Raw genomic sequence first — 19,585 nt, 5'->3', positions numbered from 1 at the left:
ATGGGGCAAGTCAGGGATCACAGCAGGACAAATCAGGGTATACCAAAGTCAGATACACATTCCGAAGGCAGATCTATAGCTGGCACCACCTGCAAGACACAGCGGAGCTAAATAGCAAACCTGAAACCAGACTGAGGCTGAGAAAAGTTAACCCCTGAAATGACCAGACCGGGAACATGGAAAGACAGGAATCAAAACCCGGTCTGGATCATGACTCAGACTTTTCTGATCAGATATTTTACAAAGTTACTTATTTTCACATGAAAAGTGATTCAAAAGTAATCTGGTTCTGTGTCCAGCTTGGTCATCCATGTCACCTAATTAAGGGCAGTGTTCACTTTTGTGCCCTTCCATCCCCTGACTGACATTATTTTCTAATTACTAGGGGACTTGTCAAGTGAGGCCTTTAATCAGCAGAGGTATCCAGGATCGCTGGTGCAGAAGTGAACATTTCATTAATCCGAATGCCATGAACTGGATGCAGGACTATGTTAGTTTGAAAATTTTTGCTCATCTCTTGTGTTAAAACTTAAATTTCTCCTATAGCGGCTCCTGCAGACAAAGTGTAATATTACATGACAAAACCAAATATAATTCTCTTTTTTGACCCACAGATAACACCTCTAGTGGCATCTATGAGCCCTATTACAATATACAAACGTCCAGGGATCCTACCATAACATGGGGGCCACAACTAAACCAGGTGACTGACAGCCATTCATTATCTCTGCCTCAATAGTCAAAGTGCATTGGTTTCTATTATGATATAAGCAAAAAACAGGAACAGATTTACAGATTCTGGCAGAGTTCTTTTTCTTCAACGTGTTCCTTTTTTCGGAAAAAACAGGAGAAAAACAGATTTATTTTTCAGATTCTAGCATGTTCTGCTACAAACCCCATTGCTTCCTTGCTGTGCTTAGTCAAGTAGTGGCATATGATAATGAAACACAGGGCAGATGTATGATTGCTCTAAAATCTGATGACAGTGCGATATAGTCTGAATATCAGCTTTATCAAACAGCAGATTCATTTAGAAGCACAGACATATTCATATTTACATCCGTATGCATTAATACGTTACAATATATTCAGCTCACAAAGATGTATCTGACTGAGAGGACCATAGCTCAGCCGCCTCTAAGAGGATGTTCAGCATTTCTTCCCTTTAGAACTCCAGAGCTACTGTAAAGGTACTGTAACACTTAGCAATGCACCAGCGATCCCGACCAGTGATATCACGCGGTCAGGATTGCTGGTGCATCGCTAAGTGGTCGCTAGTGAGCTGCCACACAGGCAGATCTCACCAGCGACATCGCTGGGGTCGGGGGTCGCTACTTACCTGTCACACTAGGCGATCCTGACGTCCTCCCGCCCGGCTCCACGCTCGTCGCTCGTCTCTCCACAGGAAGCAGCGCAGGAAGCTGACGGCGAGAAACGGTCCAGGACGTTCTCGTTCGATCAGCGATAACCAGCGGGGGAGCGGTCGTAGGTAAGTATCACACACAGCGATATCGCTAGCAATATCGCTATAACGTCACAAGTTATAGCGATATTGCTAGAGATATCGCTTAGTGTGACAGGCCCTTAAGTCAAATTCAGTCAGGGCCCTATATATTACCGTTACTTTGGCACTAAATGGCCCTATTATGTAGCCACTTTCTGGCCAGTAGTGATAGGTTCTGCACAACAAGCGTTATTTGTCAGTACTGATTCTACAGTTCTGTTCTTCAACTATAAATAAATGTAAGAAGAGGAATCAAAAATTTGCCCACAGCCCTAAACAGACAGTGAATGCATACTACTAACCAGAAAAAATATGGCGCTGAAAATTAATTTCTTTAACTTTACCCAATTTTAGTTTTTAGCCCTTTTTTCCCCTCCTCTTTTTCCAAGAGACGTAACTTTTTCATTTTTCCATCAACATAGCTGTATTATGGCTTGTTTTTTTTGCGGAACAGGTTATAGTTTTGAATGACACCATTCAATATACCGGAAAATGGGAAAAAAAATTCAAAGTGTGGTGATATTGGGATAAAATGCAAATCCACATTTTTTTAAAATTACGGTATGTACAGTACAGACCAAAAGTTTGGACACACCTTCTCATTCAAAGAGTTTTCTTTATTTTCATGACTATGAAAATTGTAGATTCACTCTGAAGGCATCAAAACTATGAATTAACACATGTGGAATTATATAATTAGCAAAAAAGTGTTAAACAACTGAAAATATGTCTTATATTCTAGGTTCTTCAAAGTAGCCACCTTTTGCTTTGATTACTGCTTTGCACACTCTTGGCATTCTCTTGATGAGCTTCAAGAGGTAGTCACCGGAAATGGTTTTCACTTCACAGGTGTGCCCTGTCTGGTTTAGTAAGTGGGATTTCTTGCCTTATAAATGGGGTTGGGACCATCGGTTGTGTTGTGCAGACGTCTGGTGGATACACAGCTGATAGTACTACTGAATAGACTGTTAGAATTTGTATTATGGCAAGAAAAAAGCAGATAAGTAAAGAAAAATGAGTGGCCATCATTACTTTAAGAAATGAAGGTCAGTCAGTGTGAAAAATTGGGAAAACTTTGAAAGTGTCCTCAAGTGCAGTGGCAAAAACAATCAAGAACTACAAAGAAACTGGCTCACATGAGGACCGCCCCAGGAAACGAAGAACAAGAGTCACCTCTGCTGCGGAGGATAAGATCATCCGAGTCACCAACCTCAGAAATCGCAGGTTAACAGCAGCTCAGATTAGAGACCAGGTCAATGCCACACACAGTTCTAGCAGCAGACACATCTCTACAACAACTGTTAAGAGGAGACTTTGTGCAGTAGGCCTTCATGGTAAAATAGCTGCTAGGAAACTACTGCTAAGGACAGGCAACAAGCAGAAGAGACTTGTTTGGGCTAAAGAACACAAGGAATGGACATTAGACCAGTGGAAATCTGTGCTTTGATCTGATGAGTCCAAATTTGAGATCTTTGGTTCCAACGACCGTGTCTTCGTGCGAGGCAGAAAAGGTGAACGGATGGACTCTACATGCCTGGTTCCCACCGTGAAGCATGGAGGAGGAGGTGTGATGGTTTGGGGGTGCTTCGCTGGTGACACTGTTGGGGATTTATTCAAAATTAAAGGCATACTGAACCAGCATGGCTACCACAGCATCTTGCAGCGACATGCTATTCCATCCGGTTTGCGTTTAGTTGGACCATCATTTATTTTTTAACAGGACAATGACCCCAAACACACCTCCAGGCTGTGTAAGGGCTATTTGACCAAGATGGAGAGTGATGGGGTGCTACGCCAGATGACCTGGCCTCCACAGTCACCAGACCTGAACCCAATCGAGATGGTTTGGACCACAGAGTAATGGAAAAAGGGCCAACAAGTGCTAAGCATCTCTGGGAACTCCTTCAAGACTGTTGGAAGACCATTTCTGGTGACTACCTCTTGAAGCTCATCAAGAGAATGCCAAGAGTGTGCAAAGCAAAAGGTGGCTACTTTGAAGAACCTAGAATATAAGACATATTTTCAATTGTTTCACACTTTTTTGTTAATTATGTGATTCCACATGTGTTAATTCATAGTTTTGATACCTTCACAGTGAATCTACAGTTTTCATAGTCATGAAAATAAAGAAAACTCTTTGAATGAGAAGGTGTGTCCAAACTTTTGGTCTATACTGTACATCCTGTGGTAAAAGCTACTTTAAATTCTGATTACCTAGGTCAGTATAATCATGGTGATAGCAAACTCTGGTATTTTTTTAAGTGGAGAAAAAATATATATACTGCTATACACAGATGTATATCTATGTAGTAGTGTGAATTGCCTCAGAATCTGCAATGCAGCCTCAAGTATAGAAAATCCTCACTTCCTGGTCATTGGAGGCTGTGGCTTATACAGTAGCTTTAGCTGCTGCCTGTAATGAAACATCTTGTGTGTTTGGTTCTCTGGCAAGAAGAGATCTCAAGCAAAGAAGACAATTGTTTATTTAATTAATGGTAAGTGTGTGACTCACTAATCAGTGAACAGGTTGCACACTGTTGTACTATGAAATAATTGTATATATGAGAAATATCACAGCAGTGCACACATTTCCAAGTCACTTTTCCATTCTTCGGTGTGTTCTGATCAGACCATTAAATTTTAAATTGGCATTTATTCTGATCATATGTCCTGTGACATATGTTTACCAAGTTCCAAAAGAGCACAGACTTAAAAGACTGGTAGCGTGTTTTCAGTTAGGTGCGGTTTGTGTAGGTTTTTCATTGGTTTTAACTTGTATGTTCTTCTTCTGACTGTCAATGTTGATGTGTTCTTCATTTGGCCCCTAAGCAATAAGGGCCCAATTGTGGATACAAGCACCATAAACGCAGTTCCACAATGGGCACATTCTCCAAGAAGAGCTACCCCGCATAACACATCTAATTCCCTTCTTTCTTTTACGTAGTAGGACAGTGTTAAATAATTTTAAAAATCCCGGATTTGAATTTCAATAACCAGCAAACCTAATGATAACTCCCATGTTATTTATATGGGACTTGATACATATTCTGAATGCCAGATTCCTTTTCCAATACTTAGTATTCAGATTTTCTTGGCTTTGCAAGATGAAATAAAATAATGAAAGAACGGAAGGTCAGAATCAAAATATTAATGGGTATAAGTGGAATTAAAGAAATAAATGCACATCGAGACTGTTTGACTTTCTACTTTCCAAGGATTTTTGAATCATTTTCAGAGTTTCCAAACACCACAGCCCAATTTGCATTCTAATGTAAAAATGTCATAAACTCGTATTCTAGATCCAGTTGTAGAGCTCTAGATGACATGATGCGAAAAAGGCCATAGGAACCTGTGTGGCTCTTGCCGCTAAAGTAACCTATGCTAAGGAAATGTGGAGAAATTGGCTTACCGTATGCCAATTTTTTGTTGGCAGCTTATTTATCGGGCATTTTTCCTTTACTTAATACTAAAATAAAATAAAGAAAAAAGTGTACATACTATTTAGTTCTTGACTTGCACTTTGCTTTTCTATATTGCATGTACGTATGTGAATGTGGAAATTTATATTTACATATCCCTATGAATGAGGAACCAAAGTCCCCTGAGGATGGAGAGATAATATACATAGTGAATAGAGCAGCGGCTGCACATGCTCATTACCGCTCCATTCACACAGAGGATTTTGGAACTCCTGTTCATATGATTGGAGGCGTTCCTAGCATACATTTATTGCTTATCCTGTACATAGGTCATGTATGCTCGTTAATGAAAACTTTACTATTGTTTTATGTCAACAGCTCCTATGCATGCCTATAAGTTTCTATGGTAAAAAAAATCAAACAAACCCTGTAGTCTGATCACTCTCCTACTTCTTGCTAACATATATATAGTATGCAAGTAAGAAGTAAGGCAAAATAATAGCCATATAAACCAGTGACAGTATTCCTGCAAAGTGTCAAAGTGTGATCTTCCATAGGTATCTATGACTCTCAGAAGATTATTTTGACTGGACTTCCCCTTTAAGAATCCAATATATGTTTTTAAACTGAAACTACAGTTAAGCTGAACAGATAATGCTATACCCGCCCTCGCCTTCATAGAATAACACATAGATCCTGGTTGTGAGAAGAGCGTCTGTGTTAAAGAAATGCTGTCAGCAGGTCCTTTACTGCATTTGATGGGCTTCATGTATAGAGTAATATACCCCACATGGAAAGAAAAAGGAAACAAAATCACGGCCTTTTATGTCTGCAGATTCCTAGACAGCCACTTTCCTGCAAAACTGTTTGAGTTTTAGAAAATAATTGTTCTTTGAACAATAGATGTAAGGTTGGGTGTAACTATTAAGGTACTGTCACACTTAGCGATGTACCAGCAATCCCGACAATGATATGACCTGGTCAGGATTGCTGGTACATCGCTAAGTGGTCGCTAGTGAGCTGCCACACAGGCAGATCTCACCAGCGACATCGCAGGGGTCGGGGGTCGCTACTTACCTGTCAGACGAGGCGATCCTGACGTCCTCCCGCCTGGCTCCACGCTCATTGCTCGTCGTCACAGCAGGAAGCCCAGCAGGAAGCTGACGACGATAAACGGTCCAGGACGTTCTCGCGCGATCAGCGATAACCAGCGGGGGGAGCCGGTCGGAGGTAAGTATCACACATAGCGATATCGCTAGCGTCATGCAGTCATGCAGAACCAGATGATTTCAGGAGGACCGGACAGCCATCTATCGGTAGGAGGGTCTCCTGATTTTACCTGTCTGCTGAAGCCTGTGGTATGAAAGATTGGGCAATTTTATCACAAACCACCCAATCCTCTTGTTCTTTTCCAAGATCAGCTGCGACCAGAAGAGTCCGGCCATGGCTTTCTCTCCACTCCGCACACAGAGTAGATGAACACTCTGCAGAAAAGTGTGTTCGGGAGTTAGGAGAGACAACTAGGTATTCATATGCATTTTCAATTTTGAACCCTAAAATGGCCTTATTGTAAACCTCGAGTTTAACACAGTATGTATTCGCCATTGTTATGCACTTTAACAGGATATATGTCTTTAGAGTAAGCCAAAAAGCAGTGACCCAAGGCGTGGTAGAAAATACAAATAGGTAAGGTAATCACAAAATGATATACAACACAAATAAACACCGTATCACTATAGAAGAACAAGTAAATGCTGCTCAACTAGAACCCAAAAATTGTGGGCGATTAATAACCAAAAAAGTTAAGAAAAAGTGAATCCAAGTGTCAAAATAGTTGTGACCGCACTCCAGGGTCACTGCAGATAGCAGTCAGATATGAGGGTCTCATTCTCCTCATCATGTCACACTCAGGTGGGATAGCAGAAAACTACTGGCAACATCCCTTTAATCCTGCACATTTTCTTTTGTTAATTACAGATCTATGGCTAGAGAAATCCTTAAATACACAGCAAAACTCATTCTGAAAGCAAGTCAAATCTTCAGCTGAAGCACAGGGCAATTAAAATCTGTGAAACTCAATAAAATACATTGCAGTGGTATCTGACTATACCAGTTTTTTAAAACACAAACAAACTGTTCTTTAGTCACTCTCCCCAGATCCTGCGCTGAGTCTCCGCAGCTGCTCAGAGTCTGTTATTGGTTGCAGCGTGGATATCCCGCTGACTGTGCTACAGCCAATCATTGAGCTCAGCAGTTCTGATTGGCTAATATCGTCAACTCAAGCAGAGACGAAAATCTCAGCTGCTGGCTGAAGCGATCGGTTGATGTTACATCACCACTGTAGGCTATAGCAGATACTATACTGGCAGCAGCTTAGAAAATTCCGCCCTGGACCTGGGAAGGTGAGTAAAGCACTGTTTGCTCTTGGTTTTAAAACAAAATGAAGCCAAGAAAACCCCTTTAATCAGGGGCGGTCTGGGCCGAGTGGCAGAGAGGCAATTTCCCCCTGGGCTGGTGTCCTAGCAGCAGCTTTGGGCCGTAGCCGTTCAGCCACACATTACTTCAGAAGCCGCACTGTGTCTTCATTTGCTCTTCGCAACAAGCAGCATCATCCTGATTGGTGGAGCAGAGGTCACTACAGGCTGCAATGTCCTTCCAGCTCTCTGATTGGTGGAGAAGCCATCCCTAGGGGCTGTACTGTATTCTTCCTGTTCTGTGTGCTCCAGTGTCTTACCAATCCGAGAGCAGGAAGCAGACAGTGCCGCACCACTGAGGAGGCTGCCGGCTGCCTCACACATGTCACAGTGTGAGTAGCTGCAGGCATTCAAGGCGGCTTGTGATAAGGCGTCTCTTTGCTTCTTAGTTATTTGGGGGGATGCATTGTTGAAACTGAGCTGGAGGGGAGCAGTTAGGGCACATATCTGTCAGGCAGGCAGAAATAGGAGGGGGATTTTCTGTATGTCTCATTCTGTGTGATTAAAAGCAGTTTCAAGTCCTCAATTCAGTGTATTCCTGTGTATGTTTGTGTGTATGTGTGCGTGATGACGTGTGTATGTGTACTGTACATGCATGTTCTTGGTGAAATGTGTATGTGTGCATCAGTGTATGTGGTGAAATGTGACGAGGCTGAAGTTGGTATCTTATTCGTCCAGTTTCCCAACTTCAGCCTCGTGTGAAATGTGTGAGTATATGTGGTGATATGTGTATATGTGCGTCTGTGTATGTGAACTGTGTATATGCGCAACCGTGTACTTGGTGACCTGCGTAGGTGAGTGTGCACGTGGTGACTTGTGTGTGTATGAGTGTGTACATAGTGACAAGAGTGGTATGTGGTGGTGTGAATGTGTACGTGGTGACGTGTGTAAGAGTGTGCACGTGGTGACCTATGTATATGTAGTGATGTGTGCATCCGTGTACATGGTGACGTATGTGAGTTTGCGGTGACGTTTGTATACGTGCGTCCGTTTAAATGGTGATGTGCATATGAATGCATTTGTATGTGTGCATAGTGACATGTGTATGTGTGTGAGTATATACGTGGTGATGTTTGTGCCTCTGTGGTGACATGTGTATGTGTTGATCCATGTATATGGTAACGTGCGGGTGTCTGTGTACATGGTGATGTTTGTGCTTCTGTGGTGACGTGTGTATGTGTGCATCCGTGTATATGGTAACGTGCGGGTGTCTGTGTACGTGGTAATGTTTGTTCCTCTGTGTTGACCTGTGTATGTGTGCATCCGTGTATATGGTAACGTCTGTGTGTCTGTGTACATGGTGATGTTTGTGCCTCTGTGGTGACCTGTGTATGTGTTGATCCATGTATATGGTAACGTGCTGGTGTCTGTGTACGTGGTGATGTTTGTGCCTCTGTGGTACAGAGCCTGTTGTGCCTCTGTGTGTATGTGTGCATCCATGTATATGGTAACGTGCGTGTCTGTGTACGTGGTAATGTTTGTTCCTCTGTGTTGACCTGTGTATGTCTGCATTCATGTATATGGTAACATGTGTGTGTCTGTGTACATGGTGATGTTTGTGCCTCAGTGGTGACGTGTGTATGTATGCATCCGTGTATATGGTAACGTGCGGGTGTCTGTGTATGTGGTGATGTTTGTTCCTCTGTGTTGACCTGTGTATGTGGGGATCCATGTATATGGTAACGTGCGTGTCTGTGTACGTGGTAATGTTTGTTCCTCTGTGTTGACCTGTGTATGTCTGCATTCATGTATATGGTTATGTGTCTGTGTACATGATGATGTTTGTGCCTCTGTGGTGACGTGTGTATGTATGCATCCGTGTATATGGTAACATGCGTGTGTCTGTGTGCGTGGGGATGTGTAGTTGCAGATCTCTGTATCCCTGTTAATGTGCAGTATGCTGGGTGTATGCACACCAAATTTATGAACGCACTTTGTGTTCACAATGAAGCAGCGGTGACACAGGACTTTGTCAGCCATTAGCGCCAACTTTGAAAATCTGGTGTTTGGCAGTGTCCTACATCACTTCTGCCTCCCTGGGCATGTGCAGGGTGACAATGAAGCCGGGGTGCATGCATACAGCTCCACTGCGTATTTGGAGGGTGGTGGTAGAAGCTGTGGGGTGTCACTCACTACTTCTATCTCCGCCACCTTTTGACCTTGTCATGATCTGACAGTTTTAAATTGCAGTGGGTGAACTTTTTTTACTTTGGAAAGTTCCAAGGTGTCTTGACTGTCCCCGGTGGTGGTTAGTGGTATCGCACTTTAGGTTTTTGTGCACGTAATTATGGATCAGGTGTGACACCCTATAAAGGTGTGCTAGGGGTGTGCAATCACTGCCTGTGATATTGTGAGATTGTTTTCACTCTGAGTTTGAGAGCCTGGAGGAAGGATGGAGCTGGTGAGGAGTCCTGCGCAGCTTAGCCAGGGGGGAAGAGTGTCAGCGATGGTGTCTGGACGAAGGGCTGGCATGGCGTGGTGGGGTCGCAGTGATGGTGTCAGCGGGAAGTGTCTGCATGGGCTGGTGGAGTGGCTACTATGGAGAGTGGCACTCACCATGTGGGACTTGGCTGCTGAGCTGGACTCAAGCATGCTTGACTTCGTGGCAGAAGCTGAACTCATCCTTGGGACTCTGTTACTAAGCTGCAGCAACTGGTGGTGGACTCTGCTCCTAGGCAGCACTATGGTGCAGGATCCTGTTATGGTGATGGATCCGGGTGGAGGAGAAGATGCACGCAGGTGGTGGGCTCTGTTGCTAGGAGCGCACGCAACAGAGCAAAGCTAAGTGGTGTTTCCCCTGTATTGTCTCTTTCCTCATGTGTGTTATTAGTGCAGTGGTGGGATTAGTCTCCGCACCGACCTATTCCCTAGTGAGGGTTTAGGTTCAGGGCGAGCAAGGGGTTTAAGGTTCGCGTGCGGCGACAGGTTCGGAGCCTGTATAGGGAACGTAAGGAGTGCAGGGACACTGGCTCAGGGGAGCTTAGGAGGTCTCCACGTCCCCCATTCCCTATTGCAGGGCCCACCATTGTTAAAGTTTCCCAGGTTCCCCCTTTATTATTTAAATTCGCCTTACTGGAGGCGGGGTTTCCAGATTGTATGTATAACGTGTAATTCCTAAATTCGCCAGGTGGAGGCGGCGTGTCCACCTGCACGTGTTATTATTTAAATGCGCCCCACTGGAGGCGGTGTATCCAGGGTCACGTGTGTCACATGGGTTCGCCTTGCGGTAACATCTGCGTCCTGACACACGTGACCATGACATTATCACAGGCCTTACAGTTTTTTTTTTCTGGTGAGCCTTGGCCATGTGGAGACCTATGGTATTTGCTGCCGGGCCTCACTGAGGTATGGGGAGCGGCAAGGTGTGTTAGTGCCGCTGCAGCAGCAGTTATCAGGGTCTGGGGCCTCTGCTCAGCTAACCAGAAAATTAAAAAAAAAAAAAAAAAAATGGCGGTTGCGGTCTGGCTAAAAGCCCCCTAGAGTCGCTGCTGGGGAGCGGGACTGGTTCATGCATGCGGGCGCACCCAGGCAGGTGGGAGGAATGGTGCCCCACGGAGCTGCCTGGTATTCCCCGAGGTGAAGGGGTACGCCCCTGTGGTGAGCTGACTGGTGTGATAGTCCGTGGGGTTTACGCCAAATCTTCTATACCATCGAAGAAGCCGCCCCTCCTGGTCGTATGGAGGCGACCAGCGAGTGTATATATTTTCCTCCATATTCCTGCGGCTCTGGTACTAAAGCCCCCTAGAGTCGCTGCTGGGTAGCGGGACTGGTTCATGCATGCGGGCGCACCCAGGCAGGTGGGAGGAATGGTGCCCCACGGAGCTGCCTGGTATTCCCCGAGGTGAAGGGGTACGCCCCTGTGGTGAGATGACTGGTGTGATAGTCCACGGGGTTTACGCCAAATCTTCTATACCACCGAAGAAGCCGCCCTCCTGGTCGCTTGGAGGAAGGTGACCAGCGAGTGTATATTTCATCCATCTTCTTGTCCCCTTCTCCTCCAGGTGTGTGCAGCAGGCGCTGCGGGGGAGTAGGGACAAGTCTCAACCCTCGCCATTAACCAACCCTGGGAGGCGTAGACCTCATGGTAAAGAGGGTTGGAGGGTGGTGTCCCGTGCTGAATAGCGGGGGTGTGAGTGTGGTGACTAAGGGGGACGCCTCTGTTAGAGTCCAGAATGAGTTCACCAAATTTATGACTAACGAATGTGTGCAATAAACGTTCAGGTCCGGACCTGTGTGTGAATGAGCGTGTATGTGTGCCACCAAAAAAAACATCTTGTGGAAGTGTGTTGTGGAGCCTGATCAGCTCATAACAAACAAACATACACATACATAAACTCGTTCCCCAGGTCGGCACTGTGGAGATGAGTGGTGCCTCCAAAATGAACTTTATTGCCAATACCAGCGGTGTGTTGTCATAAACCTGAATTGTCAGGTAGTGGTGAGTGAACTCAGGATCTGGGCGTCCCCGCTGTAGGAGTTTCCCTAATGAGGGGTGGTCTTGAGGGTCCAGAGGCCCCTCATTAAGGAGGGGGTACTGTCATGATCTGACAGTTGTAAATTGCACTGGGTGAACTTTTTTTACTTTGGAAAGTTCCAAGGTGTCTTGACTGTGGTTAGTGGTATCGCACTTTAGGTTTTTGTGCACGTAATTATGGATCAGGTGTGACACCCTATAAAGGTGTGCTAGGGGTGTGCAATCACTGCCTGTGATATTGTGAGATTGTTTTCACTCTGAGTTTGAGAGCCTGGAGGAAGGATGGAGCTGGTGAGGAGTCCTGCGCAGCTTAGCCAGGGGGGAAGAGTGTCAGCGATGGTGTCTGGACGAAGGGCTGGCATGGCGTGGTGGGGTCGCAGTGATGGTGTCAGCGGGAAGTGTCTGCATGGGCTGGTGGAGTGGCTACTATGGAGAGTGGCACTCACCATGTGGGACTTGGCTGCTGAGCTGGACTCAAGCATGCTTGACTTCGTGGCAGAAGCTGAACTCATCCTTGGGACTCTGTTACTAAGCTGCAGCAACTGGTGGTGGACTCTGCTCCTAGGCAGCACTATGGTGCAGGATCCTGTTATGGTGATGGATCCGGGTGGAGGAGAAGATGCACGCAGGTGGTGGGCTCTGTTGCTAGGAGCGCACGCAACAGAGCAAAGCTAAGTGGTGTTTCCCCTGTATTGTCTCTTTCCTCATGTGTGTTATTAGTGCAGTGGTGGGATTAGTCTCCGCACCGACCTATTCCCTAGTGAGGGTTTAGGTTCAGGGCGAGCAAGGGGTTTAAGGTTCGCGTGCGGCGACAGGTTCGGAGCCTGTATAGGGAACGTAAGGAGTGCAGGGACACTGGCTCAGGGGAGCTTAGGAGGTCTCCACGTCCCCCATTCCCTATTGCAGGGCCCACCATTGTTAAAGTTTCCCAGGTTCCCCCTTTATTATTTAAATTCGCCTTACTGGAGGCGGGGTTTCCAGATTGTATGTATAACGTGTAATTCCTAAATTCGCCAGGTGGAGGCGGCGTGTCCACCTGCACGTGTTATTATTTAAATGCGCCCCACTGGAGGCGGTGTATCCAGGGTCACGTGTGTCACATGGGTTCGCCTTGCGGTAACATCTGCGTCCTGACACACGTGACCATGACATTATCACAGGCCTTACAGTTTTTTTTTTCTGGTGAGCCTTGGCCATGTGGAGACCTATGGTATTTGCTGCCGGGCCTCACTGAGGTGTGGGGAGCGCAAGGTGTGTTAGTGCCGCTGCAGCAGCAGTTATCAGGGTCTGGGGCCTCTGCTCAGCTAACCAGAAAATTAAAAAAAAAAAAAATGGCGGCTGCGGTCTGGCTAAAAGCCCCCTAGAGTCGCTGCTGGGGAGCGGGACTGGTTCATGCATGCGGGCGCACCCAGGCAGGTGGGAGGAATGGTGCCCCACGGAGCTGCCTGGTATTCCCCGAGGTGAAGGGGTACGCCCCTGTGGTGAGCTGACTGGTGTGATAGTCCGTGGGGTTTACGCCAAATCTTCTATACCATCGAAGAAGCCGCCCCTCCTGGTCGTATGGAGGCGACCAGCGAGTGTATATATTTTCCTCCATATTCCTGCGGCTCTGGTACTAAAGCCCCCTAGAGTCACTGCTGGGTAGCGGGACTGGTTCATGCATGCGGGCGCACCCAGGCAGGTGGGAGGAATGGTGCCCCACGGAGCTGCCTGGTATTCCCCGAGGTGAAGGGGCACGCCCCTGTGGTGAGATGACTGGTGTGATAGTCCGCGGGGTTTACGCCAAATCTTCTATACCACCGAAGAAGCCGCCCTCCTGGTCGCTTGGAGGAAGGCGACCAGCGAGTGTATATTTCATCCATCTTCTTGTCCCCTTCTCCTCCAGGTGTGTGCAGCAGGTGCGCTGCGGGGGAGTAGGGACAAGTCTCAACCCTCGCCATTAACCAACCCTGGGAGGCGTAGACCTCATGGTAAAGAGGGTTGGAGGGTGGTGTCCCGTGGTGAATAGCGGGGGTGTGAGTGTGGTGACTAAGGGGGACGCCTCTGTTAGAGTCCAGAATGAGTTCACCAAATTTATGACTAACGAATGTGTGCAATAAACGTTCAGGTCCGGACCTGTGTGTGAATGAGCGTGTATGTGTGCCACCAAAAAAAACATCTTGTGGAAGTGTGTTGTGGAGCCTGATCAGCTCATAACAAACAAACATACACATACATAAACTCGTTCCCCAGGTCGGCACTGTGGAGATGAGTGGTGCCTCCAAAATGAACTTTATTGCCAATACCAGCGGTGTGTTGTCATAAACCTGAATTGTCAGGTAGTGGTGAGTGAACTCAGGATCTGGGCGTCCCCGCTGTAGGAGTTTCCCTAATGAGGGGTGGTCTTGAGGGTCCAGAGGCCCCTCATTAAGGAGGGGGTACTGTCATGATCTGACAGTTGTAAATTGCACTGGGTGAACTTTTTTTACTTTGGAAAGTTCCAAGGTGTCTTGACTGTCCCCGGTGGTGGTTAGTGGTATCGCACTTTAGGTTTTTGTGCACGTAATTATGGATCAGGTGTGACACCCTATAAAGGTGTGCTAGGGGTGTGCAATCACTGCCTGTGATATTGTGAGATTGTTTTCACTCTGAGTTTGAGAGCCTGGAGGAAGGATGGAGCTGGTGAGGAGTCCTGCGCAGCTTAGCCAGGGGGGAAGAGTGTCAGCGATGGTGTCTGGACGAAGGGCTGGCATGGCGTGGTGGGGTCGCAGTGATGGTGTCAGCGGGAAGTGTCTGCATGGGCTGGTGGAGTGGCTACTATGGAGAGTGGCACTCACCATGTGGGACTTGGCTGCTGAGCTGGACTCAAGCATGCTTGACTTCGTGGCAGAAGCTGAACTCATCCTTGGGACTCTGTTACTAAGCTGCAGCAACTGGTGGTGGACTCTGCTCCTAGGCAGCACTATGGTGCAGGATCCTGTTATGGTGATGGATCCGGGTGGAGGAGAAGATGCACGCAGGTGGTGGGCTCTGTTGCTAGGAGCGCACGCAACAGAGCAAAGCTAAGTGGTGTTTCCCCTGTATTGTCTCTTTCCTCATGTGTGTTATTAGTGCAGTGGTGGGATTAGTCTCCGCACCGACCTATTCCCTAGTGAGGGTTTAGGTTCAGGGCGAGCAAGGGGTTTAAGGTTCGCGTGCGGCGACAGGTTCGGAGCCTGTATAGGGAACGTAAGGAGTGCAGGGACACTGGCTCAGGGGAGCTTAGGAGGTCTCCACGTCCCCCATTCCCTATTGCAGGGCCCACCATTGTTAAAGTTTCCCAGGTTCCCCCTTTATTATTTAAATTCGCCTTACTGGAGGCGGGGTTTCCAGATTGTATGTATAACGTGTAATTCCTAAATTCGCCAGGTGGAGGCGGCGTGTCCACCTGCATGTGTTATTATTTAAATGCGCCCCACTGGAGGCGGTGTATCCAGGGTCACGTGTGTCACATGGGTTTGCCTTGCGGTAACATCTGCGTCCTGACACACGTGACCATGACAGACCTCTTGTTTCACACTTAGAAGATGTGATAGGCAGAGATAGAAGCACATCTCCCTCAAACTATGGTCGCAAGGCATCTTAAGAGGCTCTTCTTAAAGGGAGTCTGTCAACAGAAAAAAATTCTATCAACCTGCAGATATGGGGTTAATCTAAAGGTTAATAGCGTTCCTATCCTAACCTGCCAGGCGCCAGCACTTAGCCGAACACTGCAGGGAGAAAATTTACTTGATTCTCCATGTAGCGATCGCGTTTTATTTACGGAGACGGTGCCGACACAGGTTCAGTCACCGCTCTGCAACCGCACCCTCGCATTGACTGATTCTCTGCATTGGGGAAGGCTGTCAGGCAGGGCTGGGGGTGCAGTTACAGCCATCACTCTGTATACTCAGAGCGGTGACTGAACCTGCGTCGGCAATTGCACCCCGTGACTGACAGCGTTCGGCTAAGTGAGGGCGCTGGGCAGGTTAGTAACACTATTAATCTGCAGATAATTCCCATATCTGCAGGTTAATAGCGTATTTCTGCAATCAGGTTCCCTTTAAACAAAACACCACCGGAAATGGAGTAAAAAAAACTACTTTTAGGCTATGTACCCACGTATGCAGAAATAAACAGACTTCTTCCCAGGAAAAATGCGCGTTTTTTATGCGTTTTTTGCACGATTTTTGCGTGTTTTTATTCACGTTTTTTACAGGAGCATCCTCCTGCTAATAGAATATACTTGGAAATGCTGCGTTTCTTTCCGCGATGCTTTTTTTTTTAGCAGAAACTAACACATCATGTGCACAAAAATTGCAGAATTCATTGAAAAGAATGGGATGCTTCTTGTATGCGATTTTGAAGCGTTTTTACCGGGAAAAACGCTTAAACGCAAAAAACCGCTTACATGGGTACACAGCTTTAGAGATTAGATAGGTAGGGAGAAGTGTAGGGTGTTGTGTAATAAAGCTCATTACAAAGCGGTTAGGGTGTAAGGATAGAAATGTACAGAGGACATTATAGGTACCGGACCATCCCGCTAATGTTGACAGTGCACGTGTAAGATTCATTCAGAGGCGCACTGATCACGTAATGAATTAGGCACATCTTATCACTGGTGTGCGCCTTGCCAAAAGTCCACATTTCTGGATTAAGTTAGGTCACTAAAGTATTGTAACTTTTGAAGAATTTGGTTGACGGGCTTTGCCATACCACTTGCCGCCCATGTTCTTCCTACTTTGGTGTGTCTGACTAAGATTGGATGAAAATGGCAAAATCCACAACATTTTTTTAACAACTTTGAGATGTGCACAAATTTTCTGACTTTTCAAAGTGTATTATGCCAGAATTCTAGCAAAAATACTTTGATGAATTGTGGCCTACGTGTATTAGTGAATTCAGTACACAAGTAAAACTAAAGTTTCGTAGGCATTTGTCATGTCTGTATGTCAATCTTCCATTATGTGTGACTGTACACACTGAGGTGTTACTGCAAGAAGGCATTTGATTATAAGCATAAACAGATTAAGGCAGACATCTCAGGTAGTATTTGTTGTGTATAACACTTTACGGTATGGCTGCTAAGTAGTAGAGTTGAGCAAATATGTTCGGAATTGATCACCGAATCTGAGTTTGCCATATTTGTGCCATAATAGTACCAACATATTCGGTCATTTCTCCTCCCATTGACTCCGCTGCACACAGCCGGGAGAGTATCCCACATAAAGTAAATTAAAACATAACCTTTAATGAACCATTAAAAGGACAAAACACACAAAACCATTACAAAAAGTGCTCAAGTGAACTAGTGCTCAATAAAAAATGGTTTGGTCTCACCATTGATATTAGATATAGCCAGGGCCGGACTGGGACTAAAATTCAGCCCTGGCATTTGAAGTTACACAGGCCCACTAGTCACATGGTGACTATATAATATCTTTGTACACTTGTAGTTTACAAGAAGTGAGAGGAGATTAACACGACTATATAACATGTAGTCACAGCTGTGCCCAGTATTTCAGCTCAGTCCTATTTATTGCTTTTAGGTACAATACTCCTCCCAAATCTCTGTCCCCTTTTGTATGCATGATTACAGAATTCCTGGCAGAACTGCTCTCTATTGGGCAACCAGACCCCCTGGTCATAGCCGCCCCTATCATACCTCCCAACTTTTGAAGAAGGGAAAGAGGGACAAAGACTGCGGCGCGCGCCGCTGCAAATTTTGGCCACGCCCAGCCACACCCATTTCACAACTAGTCACACCCATATCCACACCTAATCGCACCCATTTAGCACTGCTGATCACACTGACTGGTACTGAGGGCACAGTGGCTGGCATTATGGGCACACTGACTGGTACTAAGGAAGAGAGAAAACAGAGAGAGAGAGAAAAAAGAAAACAGAGAGAGCGAGAAAGAAAGAACATGGAGAGAAAGAAGAAAGAACAGAGAGAAAGGGGAAAGAAAGAAAGAACAGAGAGAGACAGAGAAAGAACAGAGAGAGAAAGAAAAAGAGAGAAAGAAATAAAGAAAGATTCTACAAAGATACTATAGCAGCCCGGCTCCCATTGTAGTGCCCACCTGAGCCTCCCGGTGCAGGACCTATCATGATCCGCTCACTTGGCCAGCATCCCCGATTCCAAGGCGATCCTGCTGTCTGCGCTGTCGGAGGAGGACACGGTGATGGATCTGAAGCATTCCTGGTTCCGTCACAATCTCCTCAAGAAATTATCTCATTTCCGGTCAGTTTCCAGCACATCACTTCAGGTGGAACGTCATGTGTGTGTTTTAAAATGCTCCTCGGGGCTCTGCCGTGTACTCCTGTGTCCGTGGGAAAAGCCAGCTTTGTATGCTTTGTACACACGCGGCTCCACTCTGTCCACCTCGTACACGCGTGGCTCCTCTCCGTACACCTCGTACACACACGGCTCCTCTCCGTACACCTCATACACACACGGCTCCTCTCCGTACACCTCGTACACACACGGCTCCTCTCCGTACACCTCGTACACACACGCGGCTCCGCTCCGTACACCTCGCACACATGCGGCTCCGCTCCGTACACCTCATACACACACGGCTCCGCTCCGTACACCTCGTACACGCGCGGCTCCACCTCGTACACACACACGGCTCCTCTCCGTACACCTCGTACACACACGCGGCTCCGCTCCGTACACCTCGCACACACGCGGCTCCTCTCCGTACACCTCGTACACACGCGTCTCCTCTCCGTACACCTCGTACACACACGGCTCCGCTCCGTACACCTCGTACACACATGGCTCCTCTCCGTACACCTCGTACACACACGGCTCCGCTCCGTACACCTCGTACACACACGGCTCCGCTCCGTACACCTCGTACACACACGGCTCCGCTCCGTACACCTCGTACACACACGGCTCCGCTCCGTACACCTCATACACACACAGCTCTGCTACATCCACACTGTAAATCCTGACCCCACACATACTTACCTCAAACAGCACCATGACAACAGCAAAGCAGAGTCTTGCAGACGGTAGAGGCAAGGCTGAGCGCACAGGACCTGTGATGAGGTCACAGGAGGGGCGGAGTCAGGGGTGACATGAACGGGGGTCTGGACAAAGGCTCCTGATCATGTGACCCCCCTGACTCCTCCCCTCCTGTGACCTCATCACAGGTCCTGCGAACAGAGCGAGCAGGCAAGCGAGTGCGACGCTGTGAGTGGCTGCGGGGGGGAGGGAGTCTCATCTCATGCGGGGGCGAGGATGGGGGGCGTGGCGGCTTATCTCCCTGCAGTGCGGGAGGAACTTGGAAACTATCACCGCCATGCCCGCAGAGGGCCGGCGGCAGGAGCAACAGTGGCCGCAGCAGCTGGCAAGCGGCCAGATGATCGGCGCTGCCCGCGGCCCACGTGACAGCGGCCCAGCGGGAAAATGCCCGGTTGGTTATATTGCCAATCCGGGCCTGGATATAGCATTCCAGCATCAGGGCGTATCCTGCTGGAGAGACGATCCACTCATGGGGAGCCGAGACATGGGAAAACCAGTGTTAGTGTAAAGTATTCTCCTACACTCCCTGTCGTGCCCCAGCGTTACTCCTATCCTAACAAGGACAGGCCCCAAGTATATCCTGTAGTGGACACCCCCACTGATAAGGGGAAAAATAGACAAAAGCTTCCTACGCGTTTCTTCCCCAATGGAAGAATACTTTACACTAACACTGGTTTT

The 19,585-nt window shown here is 47.1% G+C and overlaps 1 protein-coding gene across 3 annotated transcripts in view; it reads right to left on the bottom strand.

Annotated features, from left to right (window-relative positions):
• Nucleotides 1–19,585, bottom strand: part of TBL1X (transducin beta like 1 X-linked) — a 489,223-nt gene that overhangs the window by 292,709 nt on the left and 176,929 nt on the right. The gene's annotated exons all lie outside the window — the stretch shown is intronic.

This window comes from Dendrobates tinctorius, unplaced genomic scaffold (genome assembly GCF_039654945.1).
Source record: "Dendrobates tinctorius isolate UK_male_01 unplaced genomic scaffold, ASM3965494v1 ptg000016l, whole genome shotgun sequence".
In the NCBI taxonomy this organism is placed as follows: Eukaryota; Metazoa; Chordata; class Amphibia; order Anura; family Dendrobatidae; genus Dendrobates; species Dendrobates tinctorius.
The sequence above is the reverse complement of the archived record's forward strand: the minus strand, read 5'-3'. Positions and strand labels throughout refer to the sequence as shown.